The sequence below is a fragment of the Anas acuta genome, chromosome 16, assembly GCF_963932015.1.
Source record: "Anas acuta chromosome 16, bAnaAcu1.1, whole genome shotgun sequence".
In the NCBI taxonomy this organism is placed as follows: domain Eukaryota; kingdom Metazoa; phylum Chordata; class Aves; order Anseriformes; family Anatidae; genus Anas; species Anas acuta.
The window spans coordinates 1,931,233-1,955,743 of record NC_088994.1 but is presented as its reverse complement, the minus strand read 5'-3'; the positions used below and the strand labels follow the sequence as shown (position 1 = coordinate 1,955,743).

At 40.1% G+C, this 24,511-nt stretch overlaps 1 protein-coding gene across 19 annotated transcripts in view; it reads right to left on the bottom strand.

Moving 5' to 3' along the window:
• The window catches only part of SULF2 (sulfatase 2), a 165,187-nt gene that overhangs the window by 96,305 nt on the left and 44,371 nt on the right, over nucleotides 1–24,511 (bottom strand). For 6 of the 19 annotated variants that reach the window (XM_068701033.1, XM_068701030.1, XM_068701034.1 and 3 more), the window contains 4 exons: nucleotides 24,224–24,284; nucleotides 16,612–16,678; nucleotides 8,645–8,703; nucleotides 7,946–8,063 (listed from right to left, as the gene is read on the bottom strand). The exons of 2 other annotated variants lie outside the window; for them this stretch is intronic. The gene's annotated coding sequence lies outside the window, so the exon portion shown is untranslated. Of the gene's footprint in view, nucleotides 1–7,945; nucleotides 8,064–8,644; nucleotides 8,704–16,611; nucleotides 16,679–17,316; nucleotides 17,335–19,826; nucleotides 19,988–24,223; nucleotides 24,285–24,511 lie in introns of those variants that run through there. 11 more of the 19 variants (XM_068701050.1, XM_068701032.1, XM_068701028.1 and 8 more) reach the window with 7 other exon arrangements.

Sequence of the window (24,511 nt, the reverse complement as noted above, 5' to 3'; positions counted from 1 at the left end):
AATCACCCTCACATCTGTAACCTTTACTACCACAGCTAATTCAGAACTGCTGTGAAAAAAGCCATCACAACAAGTGAACCTTTAAGTCAACTTCTTGTTTTGCAGGCCTGGGCTCAAATGAGACACTGAATGGAACTAGAGCAAGTTCCCCAACAAACCTGAGCAAGGGCACTCATGCTCATAGCTCGCCTCTGACCTGCATCATACACACGATGCCTGGGACAAAAGTTACTGTACACATTAGTATCCATGCTCTTATCCTGAGCAAGTTTCCAAATGACTTCAACTCAAAAGAATGGATTTATATTTAAATATTTTTCATCCTGCGGAAAGCTTTTGAATCTTTTCAGACAAGAACTGGCTCTAAGAGGTATCACTGCCTGCATGAAAACGTAACATCAAGATGACCCCCGTGACAGGAATAAGAAAATTCAAGTGGTCTGGAAGTTGATTTTTTTTTTTTTTAAAGAGACTTTTTAATCAAATGATCTTTGTTTGGAAGCACAGTTCAGATTTATTTTTCCACTAATATTAATTTCTTCCTATTGATTTTGAGCATTAAGGGACCAAATTTCTGAAATGCTGAGCACACCAATGAATATAATTGAAGTCTTACATGCTGAGCAGTTCTGAAAGGTTGTCTAATGCCTTTTTTTTTAAATCAGATGTTCTCCATTATCACATGAGAAAGGAGACTACTATAACTGATGATTTATTGGTACTGCATGGTATATATAAGATGCTACCTTAAAACTAAGCATTATAATAACAGAGAAAATTCACAGAATCACAGAATTTCTAGGTTGGAAGAGACCTCAAGATCATCGAGTCCAACCTCTGACCTAACGCTAACAGTCCCCACTAAACCATATCCCTAAGCTCTACATCTAAACGTCTTTTAAAGACTTCCAGGGATGGTGACTCCACCACTTCCCTGGGCAGCCCGTTCCAATGTCTAACAACCCTTTCAGTAAAGTAGTTCTTCCTAAGATCCAACCTAAAACTCCCCTGGCGCAACTTAAACCCATTCCCCCTTCTCCTGTCACCAGGCACGTGGGAGAACAGGCCAACCCCCACCTCGCTACAGCCTCCTTTAAGGTACCTGTAGAGAGCAATAAGGTCGCCCCTGAGCCTCCTTTTCTCCAGGCTGAACAAGCCCAGCTCCCTCAGCCGCTCCTCGTAGGACTTGTTCTCCAGGCCCCTCACCAGCTTCGTCGCCCTTCTCTGGACCCGCTCAAGCACCTCCATGTCCTTCTTGTAGCGAGGGGCCCAAAACTGAACACAGTACTCGAGGTGCGGCCTCACCAGAGCCGAGTACAGGGGGACGATCACCTCCCTAGCCCTGCTGGTCACACTGCTTCTGATACAAGCCAGGATGCCGTTGGCCTTCTTGGCCACCTGAGCACACTGCTGGCTCATATTCAGCCGACTGTCCACCATCACTCCCAGGTCCTTCTCTGCCTGGCAGCTCTCCAACCATTCCTCTCCCAGCCTGTAGCTCTGCTTGGGGTTATTGCATCCTCAGCCCATCGGTGCAGCCTATCCAGATCCTCCTGCAGAGCCTTCCTACCCTCGAGCAGATCGACACACGCACCTAACTTGGTGTCATCTGCAAACTTACTGAGGGTGCACTTGTCCTCATCCAGATCATCGATGAAGCTATTAAAGAGGACCGGCCCCAGCACCGAGCCCTGGGGAACACCACTAGTAACCGGCCTCCAACTGGATTTGACTCCATTCACCACGACTCTGGGCCCAGCTATCCAGCCAGTTTCTAACCCAACGAAGCGTGCGCCAGTCCAAGCCAAGAGCAGCCAGTTTCTTGAGGAGAATGCTGTGGGAAACGGTGTCAAAAGCCTTGCTGAAGTCAAGGTAGACCACATCCACAGCCTTTCCCTCATCCACCCAGCGCGTCACTTTGTCATAGAAGGAGATCAGGTTCGTCAAGCAGGACCTGCCTTTCATAAACCCATGCTGACTGGGCCTGATCGCCTGCTTGCCCTGCAAGTGCCGCGTGATGACTCTCAAGTGTGTTTCTGCCACACAAGGCATCATTACCAAAAGTTAAAGAACAGAGGTGTGTGGATGGGAGGAAGATGAGAGACAACCGAAAACATCTCAAACAGAAACATCCCCTCCAGAAAGATCCTTGACTGGAATAAACTGTCGCTCTTTCAGTGATGTGAATTCAGCAAAGCACTGACAGTCAGAAAAAGGACTTTTGATGTTCACTTGCACTTTTAAAGCAAAGCAACGCCCCAACTCACTGTTCTTTTAAAATATACTACTTTCATTTTTTTTTTTTTCTCCTTCATATCTATTTTACTTTTCTCAATTTTGCTTCCGCTCAGTACAACAAAACACAATGAGACTCATTCTTTGCTGGGTTATGCCTGTTTTAAGTGATAGTGACCAAAAGACATGAATAAAGATATTATAAAATAGCACAGCAAGTAATACACAGATAAATATGATATATTGGAAGACTGTATACACATTGTGAAAGCTGTAAATCACTGCTCCATAAGCTTATTAAAACTGTGAAGCAGTCAGTGAACATGCTGACAAAACTTACCTGATTAACAGAATGTACCTCTTTTCCACAGAATTCTTGACACAATTCCTTCAATAGGTTTGTTGTTTGTTTAAATAAGCAAGCTGCCATGAGGAGGGCTTCTAGCATGTGACTCAAGTGGTTGAAAGAGGAAGCGAAAGGTCAAAATAGATTTTTAGTTTATACGGTGGAGATCTTTAGAAAGAACCTGGGAAAATCTGTATTGGGACAGATGCCACAAGACATATTAATAGATGTCCTAGGAATGGATGAAGAAGTCTGAAACTAGATGATAGTCTGTTCACACAAGAATATTCATGGTAGGTTAAATCTAAGACAAAATAGCAAAGGAATTTTGTTATGCTGAATAACTGGCCATAAAAAATGTAGTTGAAATTCAAAGTCAATAATGCAAAGTAATATACCTGAAGAGGAAACAAGAATAACTATGCATATATTTCAGGAGGACGTAGAGTAGATACCAATTTTCAGAAAGGACTTTCAATTTGGTCAGACAGTATTGTGAGAGAGTTATCTCAACGCTCAGCAATGCTGAACAAGACAACAGAAAATACGAACAGGAAAGGACTACAGAACAGAACAGAAAACTTAACTAAGTCACCATATTGATGCATAATTTGTCCACATGCAGAATATTGTATCCAGTTCTGTCCTCCTCATATCTTGAAACACCATACCACTCAGCAGAGTATAGAGAACAACAACAACAAAAAAAAAAGATAATGGAAGCTAAGGAGTATTTTTTGTTGAAGGAGATAGTTAATAGATTAGGATTTTGCAAAGATGGAACAGAAGATTACAAATGTAATGGAGTATATGATAGAAATCTATAAAGATGTGGTGAGAGCAAACAGGGAATGACTTTTCACCACTTATAAGAACCAGAGAAAATTTAAAGAAATTATCAAGCAATGTGTTTAAAACAAAGTATTTCCCCCCTACATACTGCATTATGACAATGTCAAAACTGGCAAAATAAATTCTTGAGACTAAAATGCGTGGTCTGATAAATCTCCCCTCTTTTTATTAAGCACCTCATCATTTCAGATCTCAACTCTTTTATACCCAATTGCCTAACAGCCTGAGATTGGGGTTTAAATTACAAAGTATATTTAAACATACATGTATTTCTATGGAGAAATATTTTACTACCTCCTATTACAGGCATGAAGTGCAAGTCATTGCATTGTAGCCATAGCCTCAGTCATGTACCCAATATACACATCACTGAACTGTCAATGACCCCTTAAGTTTTGCTCAGCCTGCAGGAAGAAGTTAAGGTCATCTCACGTACCTGCACCCACCCTGATGTATCCACCTGGTGATTAAAATACTGGATTTTGGAAAAGGCCACTGCAAATTTTCTACTATGACATATTTTGGCCTGTGAAATTGGAACACACAGGGTGTATCTCACAAAGCATGACTGCAATCTGGCTCAAAGGCTTCACGGAAAGCAGTTCTGATATGAAAGGTGGTGCTGCTGCAGGGGAACTGGTGTTCCTTAGCTATGCTAATTGAATGGATATCATAGATAAACTCTTTATGAAAGTGAAGTTTATCTTTCAAATGTGATAGATGACACAAGAAGCTCAAGAAAAGAAAATCAATAATGATGAATCTTTAAACACAGTACACATAGGCCTGCGAACAGCATGGATTTGTCTGTGTCGTGGTTCCACTCGAGTGGGCAGCCGAGCTCCACCACAGCCACTCTCTCACTCCCCCTCCTCAAAGAGGAATGGGGAGAAAATATGTGAAAAGGGCTCAAAGGTTGAGATAAGGATGAGAAAATCACGCAGTAATTATTGTAACGGGCAAAACAGACTCAGCATAAGGAGATAGTAAGATTTATTGCTTATTACTAACAAGCTAGAGAAGTGAGAAACAAAGGAAAGAAACCAAAAGCACCTTCCCCCCCCACCCACCCTCTTCCACCTCCTCCCCCCGAGCGGCGCAGGGGAACGGGGGAATGGGGGTTATGGTCAGTCTACAGCACTTCTTCTCTGCCGCTCCTTCTCGGTCACTCTCGTCCCCTGTGCTGTGGGGTCCCACCTACGGGATGCAGTCCTTGATGAACTGATCCGGTGTGGGCTTCCCACAGGCAGCAGCTCTTCCAGAACTGCTCCAGATATGGGTCCGTACCACGGGCTCCATCCCTCAGGAGCAAACTGCTCCAACCTGGGTCCCCCACGGGCAGCAGCTCCTGCCAGGTCACCTGCTCCTGCGTGGGCTCCTCTCCACGGGCTACAGGTCCGGCCCAGAATCTGCTCCGGCAGGGGTCTTCCACAGGCAGCAGCCTCCGTCGGTGCAGGGCCACCTGCTCCACCGTGGTCTCCTCCACGGGCTGCAGCGTGGAACCCTGCTCCACCGTGGTACTCCATGGGCTGCAGGGGGACATCCTGCTTCACCATGGGCCTCACCACAGGCCGCAGGGGACTTCTGCTCCGGCGCCTGGAGCACCTCTCCCTCTCCTTGGCGCCTGCAAGGCCGTTCCTCACTCCTCTCACTCTCCCAGCTGCTGTGTGGTGCAGCGTTTTTTTTCCCTGTCTTAAATATGCTCTCACAGAGGCACAAAACAACATCGCTTATTGGCTCGGCTCTGGTCAGCAGTGGGGCCCTTACCAAACATGGGGCAGCTTCTAGATCCTTCTCACAGAAACCACCCCTATGGCTCCCTGCTACCAAAACCTTGCCATGTAAACCCACTACAGTCTGGTACCTGGCAAAAGAGACCCTCAAAAAGTGAGACGGTTGGAAGAAATGTACAAGTGAGTATTTCAAGATGGTACCATATACACAAATCACTAATAGATTTTTAAAACCTTGCCCAGTCATACCTACATGTTTGCTGCATTGTCAGATTCCCACAATGTGTTAGCAAGTAACATTATAACATCAGAAAATCAAATTAGTGTCACTTCTCCATGAACATCAACAGGACCTGCAAGCTGTTATATAAAAACCCTTTCAAAATGGAAATTAAAAGTTTAAAGTAAAAGCTCTTAGCTGCGCTAAATGCTGGAAGTACCTAGGAAATACTATTGTTAGTATGCTAATTCATGTCTGATTTTAATTGTCTGATTCAAAAATCCTATAAAGTTCTTTTTGTAAAGTATGTTCTTCTCTGTCATGAACAGAACCATCAGACAAGCTCCCAGAATCATTATCAAAATTGTGATTTCAGAGAACTTTAGAAAGATGTGTTTTATCTGTAGCACAAAGCCCTTACTTGATCTCTTGCTTCCTAGGTACTATTACTTACAGCAATTGTGAGCAGTAGGGGCCCCATTTGCTCAAATGGAAACAGGTGGTGCCAAATACCTGTGAAAAGCAACCAATCTGACAGGCATTACGAAAGATCAATATCACCTTTTGACCCTACCTCAATCAAGTCATTTAATGAGTTCTCTTAATTTCTCAGGATAGTCTGACCAGCTTGTAGCGATGCTGTGAGCAATGTCGATGCAGGAGCCTTGAGAAGTGTCAGGAAAGTAACAATTGGCTCCGCAGCTGTCTGCAGCCGGAACGTAAGTATGCTGTTCACCCAATACCGACTGACATTTCTAACATTTAGAAATGTCATTTTTAAAACAAAAATACCTTTCTTCATCTTAATAATCCTATCAGTTCGTGTTCTGTGTGGTTTTCTGTTCTCCACAGAGACCTCTGGAAGCAAAGACCGTTTCTGATACAACTTTCCTAATGCCACGTGGCCAGGCATGTCCTTTTTATCGCAGTCAGATGTTGCAGAGTATGCTGTGCTGTGGAAACAACAGTTACTTCCCTATTGTATCTCATAGTTCAAGCAAGTTGCAGCAAAATGCTCAGTCCTTGCACCAAATCAGCAGTAGTAAATCTCAGTATAACAAATTCAGTCTGGAATAGTTCTTTTGTATAAACAAATTATTTTTTTAATATAAAATTAACGAAGTCATTTACTCCTCTATGCAATTGATCTAACATTTTTAACATTGTGTTACAGAAAACCTGGGCCAAAGGAGCAAGGTGAAAAAGCTGAGAAGGCAGGCACATATTTCCATTTTGAATCGGTCACTGTTTTCTTTTGCTACGAGGACACCACTAGCATCCCGGTGACATACAGGATGGGTGTACACAGCTCATCCCATGCTAACCAGGAACCTCACCTACTCAAAGTTCTCCACAGCCTCCTGGGCACAGCCAAGGTTTCCACCAATTGCTGTGTGACCATTGTTTTGTGACTTGGCTCACAAGACAGGAGCCTGCCCAGCATTCAAACTGCTGAAAACATTGGCAAGCACCAGTTCTGCACAGCACTGCTCTTTAGGACATGGAAAGTCCCAGGATAACACCTTGGCTTTCCCTGCATTGGCTCACCACAGCCTGCTAGATGGAAAGGTAGCAAACACACACGGCAAGAGCAACATGCTTCTTCTTGTAAAGCAAACCCTTGGGTTTATGGTCTGTTGCTTGTTGTCTGTGGGTAAATAACCTGTCATCTTGTCTTTTTTGTTGATGGTGGTTTTGTTCTTTTTTTTTAAAAGCATCTTTATCCTGCATTGTATACCTCTGCACAGCAGCTGAACACACAAGAAGTGCTTCACTGAACCTCTGGACCTGTTATACTGAGACAAACTCTCCTCAGAATTGTCTGCCTTAATTCTTTGTTTCCCTCTTGCTTACCTCTTTAACGTCTTTCACTCAACATCAAACATTGCTTGAAAAGCAAGAGCCAAACTTCTTTGCCTATATGCCTTAGAACTGAATATTCACCATTCTGGCTCAATTCTAATGATTGACATGATTATAGCTCCCAGCAATGAGTTCCCTACACAGCTTAATAGTCTGAAAAGAGCAGCAGCAAAATTGATGGAAGCCAGGAATGGAATAATGGAAGCTTGTTAGCTACTTAGACCCCCAGAGACCTTGAATTCCACAGTTCCTGGTTGGCATCGTGCATTGAATCACAGAAACATCCAGAGAGCACAAAACTGATGAAGTACACTGACTGCATTGCACTTGACTTGCTCTGACTACTAAGCAGTTAAAACAGGGCAGAGTTTTGAGGATGTAGCAGATAAGCAAAGTATCTAAGGCCAAAATAATAAACTGTGAGATATAATAAGGCAGACAATTCAGTGATAGTGCTAAATCATTGTACTTGGAGCAAGTAAACTCTGTTACTATACCACTCAGAGATGGCAGGAGAAAGGCTGTCTTATATCATAGTTTTTAACCACAGACTGAAGGCTAAATAGCCAAAGCCATGGTACATTTTCTTCTCAGTGCCCAGAAGGATAAATGCTGAAAACAATGATTTAAGCAAACAGGTACAAACCTAATAGAGGCAAACAGAGAGTCCTGTAATTTACTAATGGAGCGACTCACGTGTGGGTGGCTGCTGCTGGAGAAGATGTGGCTGCACATTTGTATTGCTTTTTCAGGGGCTATACATACATGCTTTTCTTGAGACCAGTTGCATGCTGATCCAGACTCTGGCATGCAGCTTGGAAAAAGAAAAAAGAAAGCTCATTTTGGCAACAGGAGGCCTTCCTGAAAGCACAGTAACTGAACTCTGACACTGCTCAGCTTCTCTGAATCAACAGAGGCCATTCAACTCAGCATCTGCACAGCAAAGCTAATTACATTCAGTGTTTAAACTTTGGGGTAAAGGGTGAGATGAATTAGAAATCTGAGTTCTTAGCAAGCAGAATAGGAAAGCATTGGTAAGTTTCGAAAAACAAAACCAAAAACTTTCCAAGGATTTAGGTAAGAAAATATTCAGACATTACTTGGGATTTTTAAATCTCCACCCAGCACACATGCATTCTTTCATGAGATTTTGAGACAAACACACTGCCGTCCTAACACCTCCAATATTTAAAGTTTACTTTGCTTTATGAATCAATTAAAACTTCTCTCTCGGTGAAGACACTTCCTTTTAACATTTCTAGCAGTATAAGTGAACTATTTTATAAAACAAGCAATATTTCCAATACAACAGATTAGCAGAGATAGGTAAATCACCAAACCTCTGTGACAAGCAGGCTTATGAATAATGAAGTAGCTGATACACAGCCGCCTTACCACGAGCCTCTTAGTCAGATTGCCGGATTTCTCAGCATGACACAGGCAGGACTTTGTTTCTGTAGTATAAAAAGACTCTTAATTAAATCTTCATTCTTCAGCGTGACAAGATTTATCCTTCTCTATATGAGCTCAGATTATTACATTTAATGCTGAAAAAATATTTTTTTTTTCCCTGTTTAAGTTCAGCATATTGCTGATGTTTCCTTACAATTCTTTGTTGCTTCCAACTTCTTGAAAATAAAACACTAACCATTATTTAGGTAGAAATGAATTGCACTACACCAGCTTTCAGAGTAGTTACATGAATACGAACAGTCTTAAAAGATTTCCATTTTAACATATTTTTAGTATGCTGGAGCAATCTTCAACCAGAGTTATAACATTCCACGTAATTGCCCATGTCTTAATGACCTCAGGCTTTGAATACAATTGTTGGTCTTTGCACGCTGTCTGTCACTTTCAGTGCTTGGGTATTGACACTGCATCTCTTTTAGGTTCTTTGCAGCCCTTTAATGACTATGCCAATTAATAATGCATCATTCTCTCTCCTCTAGCTAATTTTAATTGCTGTAATTTATGTCCCTAGACAATTCTTGCGCTACAGATGTAATCTATAGCGCTGTGACTGGGTTCGAAGATCACACTCTCAAGGTCCCTCACAGATAAACAACACAATTCCAAGTTCATAGACATCATCTACAAGTGACATCAATTACTGTTCAAGGAAACAAGTCATGACATTACAGGTAACAAACAGCTCCTTTTTATGTTCTGGAGCAGAGTGGACTTCACCGTCAGGTCTCTGGCAATTAATTACAGCTTAACAGACAGAGCATTACTGAGATACTCAGACACTTGACAGGGGAAAAATCAACCCGAAATTAGCAGAGGCAGAGGTTTTGCAGTTCTTCAAGAGATAGAAGTCTATACAGCTACAGAGATATTCTCAGAAATCTAAGAATAATTTAATTTACCCTTTAAGTGGTATTCGGTTGTGGCATAAGCGCTCATAATTCCTTGCCTACAGCCTGAGACAATGCATGACGAACTTCAGTTTGTATTAAAACCTATTTGCAACATGCATTGGTACAAATTAAATCATGAAGAAAAAAATATGTATAACTAATTTCTAATCAACTATACCAACAGACCATAACTGAGGGTACGACTGTGAAGTGTTTGCCTGCACTAGATCACTTAGTTCATCCCCTTGCCTATATTATAGTTACTTCAAAAATCATATTCCAGTGTTTGTTTCACTTCCTACAGCTTACTGTGATCCCTCACTGTACTAGAATATTTTCTTAGTGAATCAAAACCTATTAAAAATATAATACAAATGTCAGTTTTGGCCATAATCACATTTACCCTTTTCTCAGCATCAAAGATTCAAAACCAACAAAGTTAAAAATCCATGCAAAGAATGCCAAATGGCTAACTTGCTTGCTATCTCAATAGAAAGCTGTTTGCATTGGGTATAATTTATTTGGAGTTCAACAAAACATAATGCTACTGCAGATTACATGAAGACTGCTCAATCCCCCCTGGGTTCAGTGCTGTAACTGCATGGAACTAAGAACCAGGACCAAGTTTGGAATTTGCATTATTGATATGACTATACCTTGTAATGATTGCTCTCAAACACAGCAATAATCACAACTATTATCTAACAAATATACACCCTACTGAACAATTAAATTGTACACTACAGTTGCTGATGTGGTTTCACTTGTAAAAGTGTCACAGAATGTAATTTGCCAGTCATCTTCATTAACTGATCCTTTTCCTTTAATCACAGTATTGTTTGGTAATATATGGGACTGCTAAACTGACAAAAAGAGAATGAAAAGCAACACTTACAGAGGCTTGCACAGCATCTATCATCATTCAACTTCCAAGTGCCTCCTAATGAATCTTTGAAATAGTACACATCTTTAACTAGTCTCCAGTGAATGATATCCTTATATGCTATCCCCAGAACTCATCTAAAATGCTCCATAAATTTATCGGCATGGAGCCAAAGTCACATTTCTTTAACCTGCTTCCTCTCTCTCTGATCAGAACAGAGGCTCTGATTTGCTGTTAATTGTTTCTAAAAGCCACAAAGGTGAAAGGGTGAGAGAAACAGGGGGTGGTGGAAAAGAACTTGGGGTCCTTTAACTACACCTACATACCTCCCTCTGGAACTTGGAAGTAAACTTTAAAGGCCTCGGTTGCTGATGCGTCCTTTCTGTAAGCAAAAAGCTAGTGAGGCTGCTGTCAAGACATGCCTCTGTGCTTCCAGACAGCTGTCACATGTAGAGGACAACAAGTTGCTCGTGCAGCACTACACTCAAACCATATGCTACGGTAGGAACCTCAGGTCCCCATCACTCTTCTCACAGCCTGGCCTGCAGTAGTCTTCAAAAGCAAACAAAACAAAACAAACAAACCCCCTAAACCCCAAGCAGTAACAGAACAGCCCTCCACCACAAAAAGCATATTTAACTGTAAATGATTACATCAGCGTTTAATTATTAATGGCTCCTGTTGAATGTCTGAGAAATTGCTGAAAGGAAGCTACTGCACTGTTGGTAGCTTGGATGAAATTGCAACAGCCACTGTTTGCTGAATGTTTAACAGAGCACCCCCAAAGCACTGCACATTGTAAAATGCAAACGGAGCAAGAGATATGCTTATGAAAAATATCTTGTAAAATGCTATAACTATGCAAAGTCACCAAGATAAATCAATCCCACAAATTCATAAGCTACTCAGAAAAGGTCTATCTTAATTGTGTTGTGCCTACATTCCCCTTCTTTGAAATGGTCGTCATACTGATACTGATACCCAGTTTGAAGTTACTCTAATAGTAACAAAGTATTTAGATAGTACATTGATAGTCACCATAAAAGAACCAAAGCAGTTGATAATTCTTCATTCAGGTTCACTATTGTATAGCTCCTGATAAGCCAGACATCAGGGCAGTTAAAAAAAAAAAAAAAAAAAAAAAAAGGTACTGCAGTTACCTGCTGCAGTAAGCTCCATCTGTCCCACATGTTGAATGAGGGAAAACAAAGTAAACCTTTATGACTTGGTCACATACTGTGATAATAGACCTGCACAAGCGACCAAGGTAGACCACTTGCATGCTCAACTTTAGAAGCATAAAATTAACGACAAAAGGTGTGTCTAAGGACTTACATACAGCAGAACCTCAGCTGTTAGAACAGTTCATTAACAGTCAGTCCAAATTCAAAATTGCAACTTAAAGACATTTGTATCTCTTCACTATCAATCAGCTTTCACTCCCCATGCTTTTCAGCTTATTTTCCAAGGACACAGATCTTTCCAGTGAATGCAGACCACATTGTGGCCTTTGAGGACCATATGCTCTGCTGTAACAGAGTCAACGAGCATACCTGAGTATAATGAAATTGAATCTGAGCATGCATAAGCAGCATATTTCTCAATGAGTAACTCCTCCCAGCAAGATCATTGGCTGTAGAGAAGTCAAGGATCAAAGCCAAATATACTACACTGCTTCCCATTAAAACTCCCTGTAAAAAGGGAGATGAAGCCAGACTCCTACGGCAGTGGAGGAAGTAAACACTATAAAGATATAGTTCCTCTGAAAGCCACACACAATAGCAAGGTCAGCAAAGTGGTGTCTCTGTGATTTAGAATTAAGCTTATAATAGCTTTCTCTCCAGTAGCTCACACGTGAGCAGCTAAGCAATTTTTTCTTCCTTTCTTGCTGCATCATACTAGGAGTAGTATGTACGTAAACCAAAGAAAATGCTTAACAACATTTCATATAAGCAAAAAGCAAAAACAAACTAAAAAGCCGCCTAAGTCTTTGTTGCATTTCTTTAACTTCCAGAAGATTGAGCAGACCTTCTATGTTACTGCCAAAAGCATGAGTTGTAGCAAAGCGAAATCCTACGTGCTCCAAATTCCTCAGACTGGAGCAGCTATAAAGGAATTTGCAGTCTCTACGACTAGCAGCTGCTGGTGTTGTAAATAATTTTATTTTAATTAGAGAACTTCTGCAGTGTTTCTCATTATCCATATTCTTAAGTACAAGCAGGCTCAGAGGCTGTGCATTTACTTCCTTGGCCTACAAGATAACAATTCAAGCTACCTAAAATATTCACAGTAAAACATACAAGTTTTGAGACAAAGTTAACTCATCTTTATTCAACTTCTTGCAGTGGAATATTTTTATTATTATTATTAAATAGAAGAGCAAGAGAGTTGCTCAATTTTTATGACAATATGACAGGGCTTGTTAGAAAATGAAAATGTACAAAAAACATAGTCCCAAATCCGATCACCAGAACACCCTGCAACTGTTTACACTGACTACTAGATAAGAGATTGCATTTTGTACTGAAGCACCAGAACATGAGAATATGTATATGGTTTTATTTTTTTTTTTTTGTCAGAGCAATGATTTTCAAAACTGCTTCATTAGGCATTCCAGAAATTCTCAGTGTCACTCAAAACATTGAAGCTATCACACTCTCATGACAGGTAATCTTATTAACCACATCTTTACATTTCCAAGGATTAAACTGTCAATGACAGTTGACGATGCAATGAGTCTATACAGTACCAAGATGTATTCAAGTTCATACACAAACATACAAAGTTTGATAATGGTCCATCACAGAACTGCCTGCAAGGTGAATCCTAAGTGAGGAAAGGGCAATGATTTAAAGCTGAAGAAACAAGCGAACATTAAGCTGGAATGAACCACTCCTACAAAGTGATTCCTACAGTACCCTCAAGGGCCAACCTTTAAAAAAAATCTGTACCTTGTGCCACTTGAGCTGCAGTATGTGACAATACCCATGCCAAGCATCCTGAGAACAATTAGCTGTCTGCACCACATCCTTCTGCAGGCACTTGAGTTATTCCCAGCAGTGCCCCAAATTTTGTGTCTTTGAAAGAACTGCTGTGCTCCCCGGAGGTCACCTGGTCCAAGCCCTTGCTCAACGTTCTGTCAGCTTCTAAGTCACACTGGGCTGCTCAGGACTTTGAAACTCCTCAAAGATGGAATTTCCACAACCAGTCTGGGCAACCTGTTTTAATGTTTGATCAATTTGTCAAATGTGAGCGTTTTGTTGTTCGAGCAATTTGTTCTGAATCATCCATATCACTTCCAGAATTTGGGAAAGCAGGCAGAGGCCAAAGCCCCACAAAAGACAGTGAGGACTAGTGTTCAGAATTGATTTCATGGGATTGAGGGATGTTCTCAGGCTACAAAAGGAGATTAAAGGAAGGCTACAAAGGAAGGAGAAAGAACATTGGAAGACATCTCTATCCTCATTTACATATTCATGTTTTCACCTCATACCAAGTTAAGTGGTTTACTCTGAATTCAGGATGACATTAAGGAAAAGTCAAATCAATTTTTTAACATAAATAAATGCTCCCAAGTAATACTCAGGCACTCCCATAAATGCAAAACAAATTTATCCTGAATAACTGAAGTCAGAATCTAGCAAATAGTTCATTACATTAACAGTCAGTGGCTTAAAGAAGAAAGTCTGTGTCATTGTCATTCCCAGACTCTTACCCCTGCATACAAATAAACTCCAATTTGAAACAGATTTTTCAGATGTTCATATAGAACATTTATCAAATGTTCATTTTTCCTTGCTGTTGACTTTCAGGGAAAGAGCATCATATTCGTCAACCCATTAATATATCACACATTTTGTAATATTTGAAAATATTTAAATATTGCATGCATATGTCTGTTATTTAAGAATAAAACACAGAATACGTACTCTAATTTCAATGGGTATTTTTAATTCTTTTTGGAACATCTTGACCATCCTGGCCAAGCACGTATCTTTTGAGTTACTTTTGTAACATAATTCATAAGAGTAACATACAAAGAAGTGTGGTTAGTATCTTGTCAAATATTTTTAGTGTCATTCTATTGCAAATTAAATGTATGAATATGAATATATGTTCTTTTTATTCTATAGATGTGGCACGTAGCCATTTTTGCTAAATAAATTTTGCTATGTCATAAGAAATTGTTTCTGAATCAAATTCTTTATAAACTGACAGAGAAGACACTTGGCAATAGTATAATGAGGATGCATTGTTAGCACCCCCCATTCAGTTGAGATAAAGCTGTAGAATTCTGAAACTGACACCGAACACAAGTAAACCATTACCTTTTAAATTAAGTCACTTCTCAGTTACACCCTGAATTGAACACTGTAAGAAACTTACTGTGCAAAAACTTCTCTGTACAAGGGATAAAGCCACATATAATGGCAACAATGGAAGAATACACTCTGACATTCCCCAAAGTACAAATTCCCTGATATTAGTAAGTGGCTACATTTCAATCTGAGTGTATTTTGTCATTTATTGACACACGCTAAGATGAAAGGAAACAACAAAATATAATCACTGGAATAATGTTGTGAGTACAGACAAAACTCTGGGTTCATTGGAAAGAAGGGAGGAGAAAAAAAAAAACACAATATACCGATTAGTTCATTTAGTTGTTTCTTAATAAGAAAGCTACCTTTCCCCCTTCTACAACAGCTTCCAATCCCTGCACACTTCCAGAAAGGAAAAAATGGCTGGTCCTATCTTCAGGCTAGCAGTGGTACAACTGCCAAGAGAGTTAATTCCACCCACTGCTGGGCATTCATTTCCACCTCCTTATGTGCATGCACCCTGTACCGTATTTTTTAATATTGCTTTACATTGGAAAGTAGCAGACTCCTGTTAGACCTGTCATTACAACGTATCAGGCTGGTAGAAAGAGAGGGCAAAGGCAGAAACAGAAAACACACCAAACACTTTTAGGGTATTGAGAAAGAACCGGGAAGGGAAAATGCAAGACAGAATTTGAGCAGTACAGAATAGGGGGGTTACGAACAGTTTGTCTAAACAAAAATTTCAGAGGTAATTAGCAAAAAGAGCAGCACAGATGTTTGCTTCCCTGCTCCAATAAAAGGTAAATGAACTGATCATTAAATAGGGCATGCTTTAAAGATACCAATCCAGCCGAGAGCTCAGCTATAGTATAAATTACACCAATCTATCCTCTGTTTTTATTGGGAAGAACAGCATTTAGGGCCATTATACTGAAAAAAATGTTACTCACAATAGTCACTCGTGCAACATCTTTCTATGAGTCAGACATCTTACAGCAAGGCTAACTTTCAGAATGAGGTACACAGGAGTAAAAGCATCACTCCAGCACAAAGAGTGAAAATTAGGGAAGGAAAGCTGGACTATATTTCAGTTCCACTGCACTGGTTGTAGGTACTGCCAGACCCTCAGGGCCCTGGTTTCAGATTTGGTCCACAAGTCTTGAAAGAACATGTAAAACATTCAGTATGCCACATACATAGGACAGATTTTCTTCAATGTAAGGGAAATATAACATGGTTAGGAGGTTGTAGCAGATTTTAAGATCTTAGAATGCTGGAACTACAAACCTGAGGGTTTCATACAGTTCAGGGAGTGTATTTTAGTACTACCTGCTTGAGAAGCCACAGTATCAATGAACTTTATTCAGAATTTTAAACCCCTCCTGCCTGTACCCTATCATCCATTGGCAGAAACCAACACATCTTAAGTTTCATGAAACCACACCAATTTACAACAATGCTTTTTTTTTTTTCGAGTCCTTTACAGAAAGTGCTGCTTTTCCAAAAGACCAACTGTCAAAATAAACAAACAACAAAGCAACAAATAAAAATACCTTGACATTTTTTCAAGTATCAGGAAATTACTTGCTTTCCATTACTTTACAAAAGAAACAGGAAAAAAAAATTGCATACCAAAAGGAAACTTTGAGCTCTATTCCTCAGGCAAAACTTGTCATCAGTAAATAAACTTTGAACATATTTACAAATCTCTTCACAGAATAAATGAATTGAGTGAATTAAGTGCTACAGAGACTAGGGAATTAAGGTAGTAAAAGAGGGTTATATACTCACCAGGTCAGCGACTGGTCTTCTATAGGGGAATAGGGAGGTGAGTAATCAGGCTCTCCAGTATCAGCAGCTGTAAAATATTACCATGAACTAATTGGTAACTGATTCAGTAGGGTGCACAAATTTGCTTGTATTTACACATATAACTAGGAGTATCCACTCATTAAAACAAACAAACAAACAAAAACAACAACAACAACAACAACAAAACACAAAACAAGATTACAAAAATCAGACTTATCAGACCTTAATTTGAGGTTTCCTCCAAAGAGGCAGCACAACAGTATTGGTATATCCCCCCTTCTATAGTACTGATTTATTCAGGCCATGAAAAATTGTAGCCATTAAGCCACTAAGAGCACTTTGTACACCTGCAGGAAGGGTTTCCATGCAACCATTAACTAGCTATGGTTAAATCCTGATGTGACAGACACGTTTGGACAAAGCATCAGGCAAAGATCAGAGCACTATTGCTAAAGAAACCACACCATTTTTCAAAATAATACAAAATGCAACCTATTTCCCTGTTAAGGCATAGTTTTTAGGAAAGGCTATTTTCCTACAACTTTAACAACTCAGGAATTCTTTACTGCTTGAAAGCACCAATTTCCGTTTCCCCCAAGCATACAGTACAAGCTAGTCCTGACACACTTTCTGCATCAAATCACCCCACTACTATTAAACCAGCACTGTTTGGCCACTGCTCACTTTCAAGGTCTTCTACCACAGATGTCAGGAATTCCAGAGAGAATCCAAATCTTGCTGGATTTGTTTTCACTAGTACAAGCTGAGCGACAAATGGCCTTCACCAGGACAGTCTGCAATCTCTCTTTTGGGCACTCCCAGGTTTGCAGGCCGTGACTCAGGCACATGCTAACAGCACACGTCTTTAAATCAAGGAATCTGTTCCCAGCACATTGTTTATTCCCAATGACTCTTGTATTAGAATCACCTGCAGACCTGGTATTGAGGTAGAGTTTTCAGTATCTACAGAAACAGACAAAACTACAGAGTTTCTGCTGATACTAGTTGAACTGCTGCATGCATAAACCTGAGGAAGGCAGAGCTAAATCCCACCAGGGCACTGCAGCATCAACACTGGAAGTGCAGCAAACAGATCTGCAAGCACACACACTGCAGTTGTAGAAAAATTAGGCTGAGAATTTGCTAAGTGCTGAAGACTCAAATCTGCAGACAGGAAAGCACAGCTATAAGCTGTCAGCACAAAAGAAAAACCCTGGATCATTAAAAAACTGTTCAGAGAAGCAACTGTGATACCTTCTGTGCATCTGTTTGGGTTTAGCTTTTCAGTCTAAATCAAGTCACAATAAGAACAGATTACTCATTTTAAGAGGAAGATTTAAACATTTCGAACGAGTGTTAAGAAAAATTATAAATTTTACTATTCTGCTAGTATTATTAGATTGCATGCTAGAAGCAACAGCTTAATGTCTGACAAAATATATACTGCCTGAAGGGACAGAAGGCTTAAAAATTGCCATTGTGTTAAGAAACCAAGTGTAATACAAAATTAGTTTACCATGATACAAATCCTGGCTATTCACTTATCTTAAAGGTTGCATCAAACTTAGAATTGTTTTGGTTAAAGTCCTAAAGTAGAACTTTTTTGTTTAATTTGAGCATTTTTCATTTCATATGAGCATTCTTTCAAAAAAAAAAAAAAAAAGGTAATTACACATGAATCACATTTTCACTCTGGTGTCTATTACAGCAGACATGAAATTCAAGCAGATTTTTCTTCCTGAAGAATAGGTGTGACTCCAGACAGTCAACAGAATTATTTAACTACTTTCTCATAGGAAGCAATACCTTGTAGTTGAATACATTATGCATTTAGTAGGGAGCATCGAGATGACTCCCTACTGAAAAGCACTGAAAGCTTTTACCATGAACAATGGACGTATTTCTGGACTTGATGGTCTTAAGGGTCTTTTCCAACCTAAATAATTATCTGATTTTCAGATACATATTGCATTACTTTATGGAAGATTACAGAAGTTCCCTTTTAAACTCCTGGCTACTGCAGATCTGATAATATCTTATAAAAATATATTGGAAACAAGCCACAGTAACCTCTTCACACTTCAGGCAGTTCACGGATCCTATTTCACGGCTCATTCAAAAGGAAGATTAGAGGGACTTTTTCAATTTCATATATTAAATGGTTTAATTCACAAGGGATTTGTGTCAACATAAGGATCCAAAAATAGCATGCTTCCTGTATAAATTGTATTTTGTCATCCTAATTAAGCCACATTGCACCTGCACAGTCACCCACTGACATTGCTCCTCTGTGTTTCAGAGCATAAACCCTACAAGCAGGGAACTGCTCAGCCTAGCTCTTTAAGCTCAAGTCCTGTTTTCCAATAATAATAAATACACAATTAATTCACTGTCATCTATGATAATACGTCCACTGAAAACAAACAATCAAACAAAACACTAACTTTCAGAGAAACTGAATCTTAACCCAAAGAATTTACAATTGTTTTCTTTCAGTAAGGACAGAAACTAATGTCTGGCATGAATCCTGAAGGAAAGCAACACCAAGGATTCTAGTACATAGTAACAAAAGCTTCAGGGGGGAAAAAAATCATATTTATATTGAATTTTGTTGAGCTTTGCTGCAATTCGTATTATCTTAATGACAAATACCTGCAGACCCTAAATAAGTGAGACCTCTGACACCCATTTCACCTCCCAAACGCAGTACTTTCTAGAGCTTATGACCTTAGCATTATACAGACCCATCTGTTAGTTCGTTGTCAAAACAAGATCACAAACTGAACCAGCATAACTGAGAGCCACCATTATTAAATAACATCACAGGTAACTTTCCTCAACAATCAGAGGAAGATGAAACAGTTTACAGGGAAATTCCAGATTTCACTTCACTCTCGGTTTTATTATGTGTACTTCCAGCTTTTTCTAAGTAATACAGCAAACTTGACCTAGCTGTATTCCTTGCAGTAATAGAAAAATACGTAATATGTTCATTAGCCAACAAATTCTATTTACAATTTCTGACCAATAATGTTTTCCACTGTCCAGCTGTAGTAAATCATTGCAGGGGGCAAACCCAAGTCATTACATTACTTCAACTTTTACCCTCTGATCTGAATAAGGAAGCAATAGGCTGCCCCTGAATTGTCCCAAGAGAAAAAGCAAAGAGCAAAGCTGTGCATGCTGTAACTCACCAATCCATGGTCAGCAAACGTGTGACAGACTTTGTAGCACCATGTGCACTTCACAACAGCAAAAATGGCTTAGGAAGAGACAAGTGACATGTCTACTTCATTGGCACAACATGCTACATCTGATTCCGTTGGTAGGTTTAGATGGCAGTGCAATGACACACTAGCTCCAGAAACAAGCACACTAACATTTTGCAAGACACAATTAACAAGCCCTCAATCTGAGCAGAGCTAATTAATCCAGCAAGCAAACTTCTCACAGCTGATGACTGCTCCCAATTTTCTTGTAAGAGGTACTGGTATTGGGGGCAGGACTGAGCTGGGATTTCTGAAGAGTTGCTGAGAACTGTGGCTGAAGCCAGTGTCTTTGCAACACTGACCTACAAAACACCCAACAGTCAGTTGTTCTGTTGTACTGAAAGCACTGTAGGAGAGCAAACTACCTCCAGCTGAGCAGCCTTTGACCTGCTAAACCAGCAGCAACAAAAATGCACAAAGGGTAATCTTGACTTATATCTTTGTTTCAAATCACCAAATCACCACCTGTACAATGCAACCTTAACCTTTTCAGTTCTAAGCATACACCAGGAAAACCAGGACTTCTTGTGAAGTAATACAGTGCTATTCAACAGGAATGGTGGACAGCATGCCGTACCGTCAATTCTGGTACTTTTCAACTGCACAGGGTTGTATTCAGAACAATCCCCTTGTAGTGTAGCAAGCGTTAATGGCAAAGCTCTCTAAAACAAAGCTTTAAGCACTTCAGGGTAGAGCGTACTGAAAGTCCTAAGAGAATGTTTCATTTTTAGCAGCGATTCTGGCAAACAGTACTCCTTGAAAACATATTCTGCATTGACTTGCATATCATGATTGCTTTTTGAAACACTGAAAAATGACCAGTTTTAGAAATGTATTAAAAACACAAAACAAAAACACACACAATGTAGGTAACAGTATTTTTAAGCATAAACAGTAGGATAAACTGCATTTCCATTGTCTTGTGCCTTATGCTGCCCAAACGTTTAAATTTCTCAGAGCAGGAAGCAGCTCACGATCAGCATTTGTTTCCATGGAGGAAAATGGTGCCCAAGAAAAAGGGGCAGGGGGGAGGCAGGGAGTTCCCACTGCTAACATGACTTGGAGTTTCCTCAACCAAGGAAGCTCACTTTGCATTCACCTGCACCTTCTAGCATCACACATTGCTGTTGAGAGCTACCTTCCAGCTGCCTAAATAGCAGAGCCTGACTATAGGTTCCAGTTTCTATCCACAGATGAGAAAAAATTTACATGCATAAAGTGATCAACTCAATTCCATGCAATTAAACAACTTACCTAAAAGAAAAAAAAAAAGGAACAACAGTGACAAAAAACAGAGCACTTGTCACATAGATAAACTGAGTGACAGTGAAAATCTGTTGATAAGACTGTTGTGTTTGGGCCCAAAGAGTTGTGGTAAATGGAGTCAAGTCCAGTTGGAGGCCAGTCACTAGTGGTGTTCCCCAGGGCTCGGTGCTGGGGCCGGTCCTCTTTAATAGCTTCATCGATGATCTGGATGAGGACATCGAGTGCACCCTCAGTAAGTTTGCAGATGACACCAAGTTAGGTGCATGTGTCGATCTGCTCGAGGGTAGGAAAGCTCTGCAGGAGGATCTGGATAGGCTGCACCGATGGGCTGAGGTCAACTGCATGAAGTTCAACAAGGCCAAGTGCCGGGTCCTGCACCTGGGGCGCAATAACCCCAAGCAGAGCTACAGGCTGGGAGAGGAATGGTTGGAGAGCTGCCAGGCAGAGAAGGACCTGGGAGTGATGGTGGACAGTCGGCTGAATATGAGCCAGCAGTGTGCTCAGGTGGCCAAGAAGGCCAACGGCATCCTGGCTTGTATCAGAAGCAGTGTGACCAGCAGGGCTAGGGAGGTGATCGTCCCCCTGGACTCGGCTCTGGTGAGGCCGCACCTCGAGTACTGTGTTCAGTTTTGGGCCCCTCGCTACAAGAAGGACATGGAGGTGCTCGAGCGGGTCCAGAGAAGGGCGACAAAGCTGGTGAGGGGCCTGGAGAACAAGTCCTACGAGGAGCGGCTGAGGGAGCTGGGTTTGTTCAGCCTGGAGAAAAGGAGGCTCAGGGGCAACCTTATTGCTCTCTACAGGTACCTTAAAGGAGGCTGTAGCGAGGTGGGGGTTGGCCTGTTCTCCCACGTGCCTGGTGACAGGACGAGGGGGAATGGGCTAAAGTTGCACCAGGGGAGTTTTAGGTTAGATGTTAGGAAGAACTTCTTTACCGAAAGGGTTGTTAGGCACTAGAACAGGCTGCCCAGGGAGGTGGTGGAGTCACCATCCCTGGAAGTCTTCAAAAGACGTTTAGATGTAGAGCTTAGGGATATGGTTTAGTGGGGACTGCTAGTGTTAGGTCAGAGGTTAGACTCAATGATCTTGAGGTCTCTTCCAACCTAGAAATTCTGTGATTCTGTGTTTTTAAATAGTCTGCCTACATCTTAAAACAAGCAAGATTTACTTCTGCAGTAGGTAACATTGTTAATTGTGAAATGGAAGTGATCTGTTTTCTGTGCATTATTTCAGGATTATTAACTCAGGAAAAGTAAATAAACTGCAGTAAAGTGGAAGTTTTACACCTTGACAGTGAAAATAGTGAAAACCAGTTCAGTAATCTGCTAAAAGCACACTTGCATTGAAATCATATTATAATAATTGTAGTAAGTTATAATTGAAGTTCAAATGTAAACACCTAATGGGTGATGATGGGGTAACACCTGAAGTGAATTACCACCTCTCCCACACCTTAAGATAGAACTAACTATGCTTGTTACACAAAGTAATCTCTTTTCTAGTCATAAGCAAGGAAGCCCTGGCTATCACTTACTGATTTTAAAGTTTACTGTGCTTCAGAAAGCCTAATAATTTCTGCATAGATCCAGGTAGCATTCCAAGTTACTGTATACTTTGCAAATAGGGTCAAGCACATAGTAAATCATACTGCTATAACTCTGGATTCCAAATTTAATATCCCTAAATTTCAGATCCAAAAGGTAAATGCAAAACTGTCCAGCAGAAAATCATCAAGTAGCAAAGGTCAGCCTTCATCCCTTACAAGATGACATTTTGGAAATAGAGAATGGAAGATGGTAAGGAAAAAACCCTTTCAAAAATATGATAAAGCCAGGAACATTTATTTACAGTTTCTTGTAGATTCTCACAAACTTGTTGTGCTGTATTTTCAAGGGGCACCTTTCATCTTCCTTTTCCCCAGGACATTCTCAAGGCTATATCATTAGCTTTTCTTCTGATGCTGAAGGACTAAAATACTTCAGAGAATCAAGAATCTCACTCAGAATGATGCTGTTTGTGGTTTTCTCAGCACACAGCTCTGGTATTGTTTCAGAATTGAAAGCATGGGTGTGAGCAGATGGATGTTGTTGTGAACTGGCAAGGTTAAGCTAATGTCCTGCTTCTTGAAGATCTGATGGCACTAATTGCAAAGTCCGATAATCCCTGAAAATTTTCCTTGAATTACTTCTAAAATGGAACACAAAATAGCTTATCTGGGTGCTATATTATATTCACAAAGAGAGTATGTGAGCTTTGCCACTGTTTTCACAGGTTTTATTACACATGGATCATTCAACTGAGAGGTCAAAAGCTTATTGTTTTTACTGTGGAGATGTCCTGGTTTCAGGACAGGAGATCTGGAGCAGGACAACCATCACAGAATCATCATGAAATGTCTGAAAGGGTAATGGTACACCAGACCACCTGGCTATGAGTTTTTTCTTTCTTTTCCCATCATGTCTATTCTTAAATTATGTATGTAATTGTTATCCTGAATGAAGGATAAGCATGCCTTGCAAAGTTCTTCCTAGATCCAAGGATCTTCCCCTATAATAGATATTATTTCTAAACTTTTCAGTATAGAAACCTAAAGATATGGACATATGTGAATTACAGTATTTAGAACTCCTCATAAGAAGTATATTAAGCCCTAAGGCTTGAAAGTCTAGATTTCCTTAACTGTAGGCCTAATGAGAGGTATTAACAAAAATGAAGAGGTATACAGACTCCACACCAGGAGAAATATTCACCTAAGGGATGAAGAACAAAGTATTTTATGTGGAATTTCAAAATTAATACGAATTATCAAATCCATGGCCAAACACTATGAGGAATAAAATGCACAACATGTATGTATCCTTCAATTCTGCCACATATATTGAAGAAAAGACTTCAGAAATGACAAAACATAAAAATGGCTGCTCTTCTTCTTTCTGATGTTTTATTTCCAAGTAAGATCGTCTGGTCATTCCTGCATCTGAGACATCTTTGATGAAAGGAAATATTGTACATGATACACGGAGGCTAAGGTTGTTTGTATCACACATCACTGGTCTTACCTACAGAAGCTGCAGTTAGTCTGGAACACAGTGGAAAAAGACAGTCTTCTCAGATTAACAGCTGTTCCAAAGAAAGGAAAAAAAATGTAGCTACAAAAGTTGTACAAAATCTGTTTTATAGAAGCCAAGGAGACTAAATCATTCCAGCAGCAAACAAGAACATTTTGCAATGGTAATACAGAATTCAATAGAAAAAAGTTTTATCAAGTGCCTTTTCTTAACTACATTTCAGTTTGTATTTAAAATCCAGAAGTTAAACAGTTAACATCTTATTACAAACTGTTTAAT